Below are 11,838 nucleotides of genomic sequence, written 5' to 3' on the forward strand. Positions count from 1 at the left end.
AGTGGAGGCTGGAGGGCTGGTGAGTGTATTTTGAAGCAGCAATGGTAGTGGAGAGAATTTTTAGTCAAATTAGCACCTAAGCAGAATGAAGCAGTCCTGAAGAAACGTTGTCCTTGAAGATGCGCAGTGGGTGTCTAGCAGGAGGAGCTGCTTCAGCTTGGGACCCGCTGCTGGACTTGGGTTTGTTTATTCTTGAAGTAGTGGTTGCTGACTGATAGAACACTGGATAGGGGGGAAAAGCCCACAAAATCAGTTTTTAATCCTTTTCCATCCTGGAATCCTGGGAACAAGAGGACACCCAACGTCAGGAGGTGGCGCTCCTCCCTCTGTAGATGGTGTTTGGGACACTTGTCCCCGAGGGCTTGCTGGTGGGGCTGGCCTGGAGAAAAACCCTGCCTAGCTGAGGCCGGGTCGCCCAGGGCTCGTGGTCCCTCTCGGCCCCTCCAAGGGCTCCCTGAAGCCCTGCGATGCTGCCTGGATGCTTTGCTGGGGAGCTCCTGGGATCCGGGTTTGGCAGGTTCTCACCAAGCCATGCGGGTTGGGGGTGTGAAGCCGGGGGAATGCCAAGCTGGCTTTGGCCAAGCTTCCCACTCCTGAGTCCACCTGGCAGTCCTTGTCCCCACAGCCTGCCCGCTCCTGCAGATCATCTGTCCTCTGTTTTGGGGACAGTCCCCAGCACAATAGGCAGCAATCAGTGCAGGTCACACAGCGGTCCAGCAGCTCCTGAGAGCCCAGAAAGAGTTTTTAGGGTGGCTTCTGTTTTTTTTTTTTAAACCACCTTCTCTTAACATTGAGTTTTTTCTCTTTAGCACAGTTGTCTCATCCCCCCACAGCTCCCTGAGTGCTGTGGTGGCGCTGCTTGAGTGCATCTTCCGTGCTCCAAAATGGCCAGTGACATCCCTGTCTGCTCAGAAAAGATCCCGCGCCCTGGTGATGCCCAGACCAACCCGAGCGCCGCAGGAGGACAGGCACAGCCCTCACCCCGCCAAAATAGCGCCCGAGGGAACGCACCAGTCCCAGCTGGTGCCGGGAGGGCCGCGGCTGGGAAGAAGGGCTGGGTTTCACCCCTGGCACCTGGTGCTCCCCAGCTGCCAGTGGTGCAAGGGCTAGGACCTGGCGCTCCTCAGGCGGGGGGCTGCTTTTCCAGCCTTCCTGTGGCACATCTGGCTCTGGTGCTGCCTCCTTCCCTCACTGGAGATGAAACGAAGCGCAGCTGTGATGCTGGAGTGGAGATGTTAGAAGCGTGTAAGGATGCCTGGGAGGGGGAAAAAAAAAGCAGGTTCAAGTCGGAGGTCTTGGCTCCCGCAATCAGCTTCACAAGTGGCCCAGCTGACACCCCTGCCTCCCACCCCGGCCCCTGCCTTTGATCCCAGTGACAGGCAGGGAGCTCCAAGTATGCTCTATGGGGGAGAGGGGCTGATGAAGGTGCCCCCAGGGGAGCTGCGGCTGGGTTCATGCATTGTGCGTTGTGCGGCGGCTTTTCTGCCAGAGCAGTTCCACTGGGCTTTACCGAGTGCGGCGTGTGTTTGATTTGCAGCCCCTCCTAGCTCAAGAACTGTTTCTGTACCTGACAGCTCTCTGGCTTCCCACCAACTCTTAGAAGTGCCTGCAGGACCCAGGGGGGATGGATGCGGTGGGGATACGGGTCCCCATGGAGGTCAGGCCCTCTCTGCATGGAACAAGGGAGGGGGCAGGCAGCCCTGCTCCAGGACCACAGCCCCATGAGTACCCAGAGCTCCCCAGGCCAAGGCAAAGCCAAAGCTGAAGCTCCCCCATCCCCATGGCCGCCACTGCCTCCCTGCTGTTGGGTGTCAGTGGTCCCAGTGCAGCACTGCTCCCCGGCCAGGCACAGGGCTTAAGGGATCCCACATGAGTTTTGGGAAGTCGTCTCATCCCCTCTGCAGCACGGTGCTGGGGAATCATGTGTTTTTGTGGCGGCTGCTGGGCAAGTGGGGAAGACTAAATTTATCTTCTACTGCCTCCCAACTTCCCCAAAATACGGCATGGGGCTGCCTTCTTTTCCTGGTGGGGACAGCTGCTGTGCTGGGGTCCCCGGGGCTCCCAGGTGCTGCTTGAGAGGCAGCGCTGGGGCTCAGCCCCGCCACGAGCCCCAAAGCACCCTGATGCTGGGTAGCACTCTTGGTAGCATGTGTGGCATCAAATTCAAACCCAAGGATTGAAGTGGGAAAAGGTGTATGCTCGGATACAGCCTGGTGCCGTAAGGGACACAGCGGCACCTCTCGGAGACTGTCACCGGGCTTAGGCATCACTTCATGCCCAGGCACCACATCACAGGGCTTTTTAAAGATATATATTTTTTAACTTCTTTATTGACACTAGTGGTGGTAGAGACTGAATTAAGCCAGCAAGGGCCATTCACATTGTGTGCGACTGTACGTGCAGCCGGTGGGAGAGGCTACCCGCACACACATCATCCCACCAGCGCAAATCCCCCCCAGCTTTGTGGCTGGAGCAATCTGCTGTATGCTCCGCTCCTATCCGCCATCACCTTCAAGGGCTGGATGGAAACCAAGGTTCATTTTTCTCTTTGGGAATTGGCCAGCAACTGGGGCCCCGGCGGGCCGGGTCAGTGAGGAGCTGTCGGTGACGGACGGTATTTATAATCTTTGTTTGGTTCCAGCAAGGCTGGACGCCCACTCCCGCTTCCCTCCATACAATAAGATCAAACAGCACCGGGACATTTCCTTGCGTCTCGCAGATGAAATCCCTGCATCTGCCTCCCTGCTCTGCCCTGCCCAGGGCTGCAGCCTCTTCCTTCACTCAAAGACCTGGATGGTCACCGCTGCTCTTTCTCCTGCCTCCAAATGGGGGATTTGCTAATTTTCCCCCTGCCTCCATATTTTCAGAGCTCATGGGCAAGGGGTGCAGGATGACTGCAACTGTGGCACCTTCCCCACCTCAGTTTCATCCCCTCTCCCACTTCCGAGGGATCTCAGCGAGGACCCACAGCACGTCTGATGGCTCCTGTGCAGGGTGTGTAGGCTGCACCCATGGATGTCACTGCGGCTGGGGGCAAGAAAGCAGGAATATGCCTGCTCCTGGTGAGGGGAAGGTACCCAGCAGGAGTTGTTTCTCTGTCCCACACCTTTATCCTCTTCCTTGGTGCCTGGCCCTGGTGGCAAGCAGGATCAAGGGGAGGGTGAGGGCCCAGAAGTGTGGTACGGCTGTGCTGGGCTGGCTATCTGCATCACTCATGATATGGAGTAGGGGATGACATCCTTGCCATGGGAACCTCCTGCTGCTGACCCCATCCCAGCCATGGGTCTTTGCCATGTTGCCACGTTGGGGTTCTCCCCAAACCCTTTCCCCAAAGGCCATTTTGCTCTGGGGATACCTCCTGGGGGCTGACCCGTGGGACACCACCACCACTGCTTCCAGGGAGGCATAGGAGACAGTGTGCAGCATCCTTGGTGAGGCGACACAGAGCATTGGCAAAGGCCAGCTGTCCCCCAGGCTCTGCTTGGGGCAGAGTGGGAGCATCCCCCTGGCACCAACAAGCAAAGGGGGTGGTGGGTGAACGCCAGCCCAGCTTCACCCTCCTCCCCTCCAAGAGGGGCTTCCCTGCCAGGTAGGAGCAGGCCCTGGGATGCCGGCTGGTCAGGTCGGCGGGAGCCGCAGCTGGCCACATCCCAAGTCAGGCTGTGCTGTCCTGTCTGTCTGCTGAGCACGTTCCCGTTCCCGTCTCCCGGCAAGCGCCTTCTCCAGGTGTCCCTGGTGCCGGGAGGCTGCTGGTGTGGCGGGGGGCCCGGCTGTGGGCAGGGGCTGCGGCTGCGTTTCATGTCCCCCCTCCCCGGCCTGGCTCACGCTCACTCTTTCAGCAGGTCCCTGTGATCTCGGGGTAATTATGGGTGTCAGGTTCAGGGCAGCCAAGAGGGGATTTTGGAGGGGGGAGGTGGCAGGGAGCAGCAGGGAGCCGGTGAGGGCCCAGGGAAGGATGGAGTGGGGTGGATGCGAGCAGGATGGGTGCTAGTGGGATTTCGGTGCCATTTCACCTGGGTCCTGCCGTGCTCCATGTTGGGCTGCCACAGCAGCCCTTCACCCCATGCAGTCGGGTGCTGACCCTGTTTCAGGGCCTGCAGCTTCCCCCTCACAACCATACACAGTGCCTGTGGAGACTGGGATGCTCCAGCTCTATTAATTGTGGCTGCTTGTGCACAGCCTGCTCCCCTCTTTTGCTGTGCACACGCAGCTCCCGCCTGGCACTGGCCAGGGCTGGGGTGGGAGAGTGAGGATAAAAAAGCTGCAGCCCAAGGTGATTCCCTTCCCTTGGCAACATGTCTTTCCCCTTCCATCACATGATCCTTTGATTCTTGGTCCCAGACCTTCACAGCATCTCCTCCTGGAGCATGCCAGGTTGTCAGGCTGTGCTTGGAGGGCCAAAATGCCCACATCCCCCCCACTCTGAGCTTTTAGTATCCATTCTTCTTCAGCCCAAACCTTTCTCCCAAGGGGAAATCCTAGGTAAAGCCCTCCCATGCTTCCCTCCTCCTCCTCTTCACCCTGGAGATGCTAAGCAGGTCTCCCCAGGGTGGGGGCATGGGATGGGTGCCAGGGGCCTAGCCACCAGAGGAAACAGGGGAGACAGCGGTGAAGCGGTGACCCAGGTGCAAACCCGCACAGGTAGCAAGGCCATGACTCAGCCTTCTGAAAGAGCGAGCCGCGGTGCCCCAGCTGCTGGCACGGCCACAGCCGGGAGGGCTCCAGCGAGGAAACCAGACAAGCCACGAGCCTCGCCGTTCACCAGAGATTTGCTCCAGCAAAATACTTTGGCCGCACTGGGGCCATTGGGGTGCAGGAGTGCTGAGCTTCTAAATTTAGCTCATTTTGATTACACAGGGCAAAGCACCTCTTTCTCTTGGAGACCTAAAAGACACGTGTACCCCAAAGATTTTCCTCTCTTCTGGCCAGCCTAATGTCAGAACCTGATGGGGTCCAACCATGGAGACCCCTTCCCCTTATAGGCAACTTCCCTCTTCCTCCCCTTTCTCTGCAAAGAGTTAAATCTCTTTCTTCAATTCAGCACTTTTCCCTTCCCTCCTGCCCCCGGGATAATGTTTAACCAAGCCCATTGCTAATTAAATATCAATGACCTCAGGCAGGTTTTGTTATCGTCTGGAAACACCTGATGCATGTGTCACCAGCAAGAGTTTTTCTCGTCTCAAGTACACCAGCAACCCTTGAACTTGCATTGGCTTTTCCCTTCCCACCCCGTCGCCGGCCACCCCTGCCCGCAGGCACCAGGAGCTGTGGTTGAGCTTTCTCTGGCTGCCGAACAGCTCGTGTGGGCTTGTCATTGCCACTCTTAACTGCAGGGGACAAGTGCTGTGGGAAGGGGGGGTGTATTCCTCCTCTCCTTTCCCAAAGCATGGCCATTGCTGCCCACCATCCACTGCTGAGCAGGGTCAGCTTGACCTCGATGGACTTTCCTCTTCTAGGCTGAACGTATGCTTTCCCACCTCATGTGAGAATGGGGATGGCCCAGCTGGGAGCTCAGCTCTCCAAAATACCTCCTGTGCTTTTCCTGGGAGCGGCAAAGGCCCACAGGGAGAGGGATGCTCTGTCCCCTCTTCCCCTCTCCCCCAGGGCAGACCTGGGGCAATACCAGCGGGCTGAGCAGGCTGGAGCTGAAACCGCTAAAGGCTGCGATGGAGAACAGGATAGAGAAAAAGGGGGCAAAAAAAGAAAGACAGCAATAAAGGGGAGGCTGGGAGGGAGTTGGAGATGTTCTAGGAAGGGGTTATGAGTCTATCTTAGACAAGACAGACTTTTACAGGGGCAGAGCCGTATCCTAGATGGGTTTGGGACAACTGGCCCCCTGAGCTGGGTGTGTGGAAGCAGAGGGGACTCCTTGGGAATCGCACAGCAGTCAGGGTTTCCTGCCAGCTCCGCAAGCCTTGCAAACCATCTCTGAGTCTTGCTGCTCAAGGAGGTGTCTTAGCCCTGTAAAAATTCTCAGGGCTGATTTTCTTTGCAGCAAAGGGTAGAGGTTTCGCTGACATCATTTTCACGCTCCACGGTATAAATAGCCAACCTGAAAAACAAAGGAAAACTCACCATGAAGCCCATGTAAGGCAGAGCTACAGTTGCACCATTTATTTATTCGCTCACCGTAGCTATTTCCTGCCTCTGTTGGTCAGAGACCTCCTGTGTTGGCCAAAAGTCAGCTTTTCCTCCCTTGCCGGGAATTTACGGAACAGCAGCACCACTGGTAACTGGGGGATTACAACCCCCTGGCCCTGGCTGGACAGACTCACGCCTGCAGTTGGCTTTGGTACCACCAGTTGCTCCAAGGTCCTGTGCATCTGCTGTGCATCTGCAGGAGTGGTCATCTTCCCTTGGAGCAGCAAGGTCAGGGCCAAGGCTGGAGGGATCGGTAAGGCTGGAGACAGCGTGCTCCAGCTTTGCTTTACAAGGCTGGTATTTGCTGAGTGTTGCAGCAGGCAAGGCTTCTCTGAGCTCCTCCATGTCCAGGACATCCCTTTCATTGCACCACCTCCAAGACACCCACAGACCCAGTGGGAAGCTGATGCCCTGTTAAAGTGGGGCATAGCAGTGTGGTTTCCAGGCCATAAAGCCAGGGGGGATGTCACTTGGGTGGCTTTTGTCACCCAGAGTCAGTTTTTGCTGCCCCCCAACCTGCAGATCACTGCCGTGCGAGGCGGAGGGAGCACTTGGTTAGGGGTGACTGAGCACCTGCAAGGGGGGAGGGCGTCACACACACCCGCGCGTGCATGGACGCAGCTTGTTCAACAAGCCAGTGCGAGGCTACAGACGCGTCTTCGGGCTCCAGCTGTGCTCCCGCTCTGCAGCTCCTTCCCAGCGCTTGTCAGTGCCTCCAGACCTGCCAGTGGATCGGTCTGTGCATGCGCTTCCTAGCTCGCTTCAGGCAACGTCAGCCGGGCTCGCTCAGGCCCTTTCTTTCCTTGCCTCAGCTGCACCGGCTGGCTTTGCACGAAGCGAAGCAGGTGATGCCTCCCCCCATGGCTCCACCAGCGTGCTGGGAGGATGACAGCTCCTTGGGAGGGAGCAGTGGTGAGCAGCCTGGGATGAGAACTCCTCCAGAAGCACAGCTAGATCCAGGAGAGGATTTTGGGCCATGGGTGGGGGTTCCTCAAATTCCAGATCTTCATCTGGGATGCTAAGAAATCCCATTTTGCCCTCAGGCATGCCTGGGGCAGATGGATGGATGCTCAGGTCCAAGGCTACTGCTGTACAGAAGCATGTTTGCAGGCATTATATGCCTTGGTCCTCCCTGCAAGCCAGAGCTGCCTTCACCTCTGCTCACAGATGAAGCTGGATCACAGTTGCCCTTGGCTGGTCCCTGAAAACACTCTGGGAAATGGAGCTGGGTTGGCAAGGGAGAGCGTGGCATTCACCCTGCTGCTCTGCTGACCACCAGTGGGGATGGTCAGAGCTGCTTTGCCTGGCCACGCTGGCCAAGGTGCGAGGATGGACGGATCTGCTGGCAGGCAGCACATCACCCAGGATTTCCCCCTTCTGGCTGCTCATTCCCCTGCCTGAAATACCCTCCATGCACCAGTGGTCCCAGGGGATGGGGACGAGGCGGTGCCAAAGGTTGGCATGAGCCAGCCAGGGTCCCCACTCAGTCTGGCTCCAGGGAGGGTCCTGTCCAGCGGACTGTCTCCTTGGTCATTGTTATCAGAGTAATTCTCCAGCAGCTTGAATCCTGTTTTTGTGCCGGTGTTGCCTGGCTCTACAGGAGCGAGGGGGGAGAGAGAAACACAGGAAACAGCAGCGACGGAAGCAGAATCATCTCCTGGAGGGAGTGAAGAGCTGCTGACGCCACTGAAGGGAACAAAGACGGAGATTCAGAAGGGCTTATGCACAGGCTTGTGCTGGAGACGGCCCAGACAAGTTGTCTCAGTCCCAGCTTACGGCATAGCTCCCTCCCCTCCAGCACGCTGCACTTCTCTCTCCCCCAGCCCAGGTCCCCCATGCTGAATTCTGGGGTGCAAGGAGACCTGGGGGAGCCCAGGGTGGGGGGAGAAGGCATCTTTAAGCCAACACTGGTGGTTTTGGCATGCAGAAGCCCTGGGGAGGGCAACTCAGGGGGATGTCCTCTATCTTGGCCCCAGCTGGTGGAGCTTCAGCTGCTGCAGTGGAGCAAAGGCAGCCATGGGGATAGAGCAGTGCATAGTGGTGGCGTGGGCGCCAGCTTCGCCGCTGTCTCAAATCTCTCCCCTCCACAACCCTGAAATGCCAGGGGGGCTGTCCCTGCACCCTGCACACACAACGGGCCCTCTGTCCCGCGGGCACAAATGGAAACTTTGAGTAAAAAGGCTGGAGGGCCTGACCGCTGGTCTCACCCAGGGCAGGGAGGAGCGTGCAAGCCTCTGCCTTGCAGAATCACAAGCCACCCCTGTCCACAGACCCATCCATGGCACCTTTCAGGTCCCAAGGAAGCCCCCATGTGCTTCCTCTTCTGAAGGTGTGGGTCAGCAGTGCCAAAGGCTCTTCCTTGGTCCCAGCCCCTCACCTTCAGAGAAGACCAGCCTCAGTGGGATGTCTGACTGCATGACTCTGGGACAGGAAAGCTGCTCTCCCAGCACACAGGGCAAAGCCCTTGGGTCTCCCAGCCCCTGGCCCTGTGGGATGCACGTGTCCTGGCCAGGCTGGGCTGTGGAGCTTGCTAAACCCTGGTCTTGTGCATAGCAGTGGAGAGTGATGACAGTAGTCACACCCTTCCCCTTGACACACTCGTGCCAAGGAAATTCTCCCCATCCAGTCTCTGTATCCCTAATTCCAAGAAAAGGACATGTACCACAGCTGCCTGCAACAAAGACCCTCCTTTTCTGTGTTACAGGGGGCAGCACTCATCTCAGACCCTTCTGTGAATAAGGAGCAAGAGCCCATCCCAGCCCCATCAGATGCAGATCCCCTTGGTCCATAACCCTGTCCCCATGGCGCGTGCACTGCCTGCTCCAGAGCCAGAGGGGAGGATCGCCCCTCAGTGAGCCATGCTGCTGCAGGGGACTGCTGATGCCTGGGAGAGCACTGGGGCCTGCGGAGCCGTGCAGGGCGGCACTGCTGGGGGGAAGCTCTCAGCAACCCTACCCTGCCGCCTGCCAGGATGCTGCTGCTGCGGGAGTGCTGCTATTCCCAGGGTCTGCCTTCGTGAGCAGTGTTTGTGGCTGGAACGCAAGCACCAAAATGTCATCAGCCCCTTATCTGCAACATATCCGGGTCCTTTTGGTACCCACTCAGACTCCAAAAATAGCCCCAGCAGAGGGAAAGAATACATCCCTAAAATAGCACCGCCACTCAGGCTTGCCAATGCTGGAGCTGACACCTGGTCAAGTGCCCATCGCGGCTTTGCAGGGAGATTTCAGGTCTATTCTCCTGCGCTTTCCCAGCCTAAAATAGCAGCCGTGACCTCACTGCACTCGGAGGTGAGCAGGTGCTTTGCAACCTCTGCCCAAAGGAGCACCAGCTGCTGCCCAGCCGCTCTGTGCCACCCTGGGCCACCACCAGCGATTGCCCTGCCAGGCAGGACCCCTCTGCCCGTGCTGCCCGTGATGGGGCAGAGAGGTGTGAAGCCGCAGAGTGCAGCAAGGGCCAGGTGAGTCATCCCAAGGGATGGAGCCAGTGATGCAGGAGGAGAGGTCCATCAGCCTCTCCTGAAAAGGAGAGCTGCTGAGTAGGAGGAAGCTGGGAGGAAGGAAGGCCTTGTTTGTCTGTTCCCAGAGCAGCACAGGAACTGCTATATGAGGAATTACCTGACCTCACTTGCATCTGCGGATGCTCTTCACTGGCTTCACCCCCCTTTCCCCATTCAAGACTCCCCCCAGCTCCTACAACGCTGCCCTTTGCTGTGCTGCTGCTGCTGCCCCTCCTCTGAGCTACCCTGGCACTGGCAGCTGGTTTCTGCCAGGCTGTGAGTCCTCTTCTGCCTCCTTATGCTTCAAATTTATCTTCACCTGCTCTTCCTCCTGGATGGACCGTGTTCACTCCCTGTATGTGGATCCAGGAGCCCAACTCTACCTGCCAGAGAAAGCCATAGTGGGTGGGGTGGCTCGTGCGCTTCCAGTTGCGGGGAGGATGCTACAGGTGCAGGGTGGCTTGTGGGATGCTCTGTGGGACTCAGCTTGGAAATTGGAGGCTCAGGAAGAAGGAAATTGGGGCTTTGCATCTATCACTTACACACATTGGCCTTTCGCAGTGCATTCAGACCCTACGCATCTCAGTTTGCTCCCTGTGCAGCCCCTGCCTCACACAGTGTCGCATAGCCAGACTTGTTGGCATCCATGAAGGATGAGTGGATAAGACCATGACGCAAAGGTTTCACGTTCTTCGTAGACTATTGCTTCCTCTCTTGCCTGGCCCTTTAGAAGATCTGGGCAAAGATGTTTATACAAAATACAAAAGGTTTAAGGATGTGTGTTGGATACTGAGGGATGGAGCCCAGCATGAGATAAATGCTGATCTGGAAGCAGGATCCAGCACCGCTGCTCTTCATATTGAACAGTGTTTCCTGGGGCAGGTGGTGGAAGGGGTAAGGCTGCTGAGGACAGGAGGGCTGGGAATCACGAAGCTAAGATGTTCCCAGGGAGTAGGATACAGCCAGGGGCTGGTGCATCTCGAAGTCAGGGATGGAGGCACATTCTGCTGCAGAACAGACCTGGGGGCTGTCACACGTGTCCAGGAGCAGGGCTGGGAAAGGAAACGTGGAAGGGCATGTGGAGGGAGATTGGCAATGACGTGTGCTGAATGGAGGTTTGAGCACGGATGTTTTTGGGATCAGGGAAGGCTTCTCTTTCAGGGACCATGCTGGCAAGGGAATAGATACTCAGAGTACCTCCAGGGACAGAGGTGTCCCCAAAAGCAAGCTTGAGGGATAAGAGGGCAATGGGAATGGACTGCTGAGGTATACCAGGGAGAGCTGAGAAGGTAGGGAGCAGCAATATCTCCCCACCCTGTGTAAAGCTTTGTTTTCCTCCAGGAAGGACCTGTTCAACTGGAGACTGTTTGGTTCTTTGCAACCTCGTAGCACCCCATCAACCGTGGTTAAATTAGGGGCTGAGACCATTCCAGGTTGGAGGAGGAGGAAGAAGGGGGTATATGAGTCAAAGCAGCAAACATGGCACCCTTGAGGAGGCTAATTTCAAGATGGGGAAGGATCTTCTGAAATAACAGGTTATTTCTAGACTTAGGAAGTGAACCAAGTAGCCCACTGGCCCAGAAGGGACCATGGGGAGGCCTCATATCTCTGAATTCAACAACCCGTTGAGCGAGCTGAGGTCACTGCTCATTGCAGAAGACCGGAATTCAGGGAGAGGAAGAGGGGACCGGATGCTTGGCCAAAATACCTTAAGAAGTAATGTTAAGGATATCCCCTCTCCTCCAGAGCCAAGATGTGACGGTACCTCCCCAGGGCTCCATGGACAGCAGTGGTGAGGGGGTCACTTGCAGCAGGTGTTAGCAGGAGGGGTTGCCCCACACCTCTTCCCACCTCCCCCATTTCTCCTAGCCTTCCTCCACCAGTAGTGTTTTGTGTCCATCCCCTCCGTCCCCGTCCCCCCCCCTTTAATTTTGAAATGAGAACTGGCGATTGAAATCTTCCAAGCCCACGCAAACAGGATGCACATGGGTCAGGACTGAGTGGGGAGTGGTCTAGTGGCAGAGGGTTGAGATTACTGACCCAGGAGAGGCCATGGGGACAATACAATGGGCTTTGGGAGGTCTGGAAGAGCAAACAGGCTGGTGTCATGGCAGCAGGAGAAGCAAGAGGCCAGACTGAACTTCATGCCAGGCCTTTCTCATCTTTGAGGGACTTCACAAGCACATCAGCCTGTCCAA

The sequence above is a fragment of the Phalacrocorax carbo genome, chromosome 1, assembly GCF_963921805.1.
Source record: "Phalacrocorax carbo chromosome 1, bPhaCar2.1, whole genome shotgun sequence".
Classification (NCBI taxonomy): domain Eukaryota; kingdom Metazoa; phylum Chordata; class Aves; order Suliformes; family Phalacrocoracidae; genus Phalacrocorax; species Phalacrocorax carbo.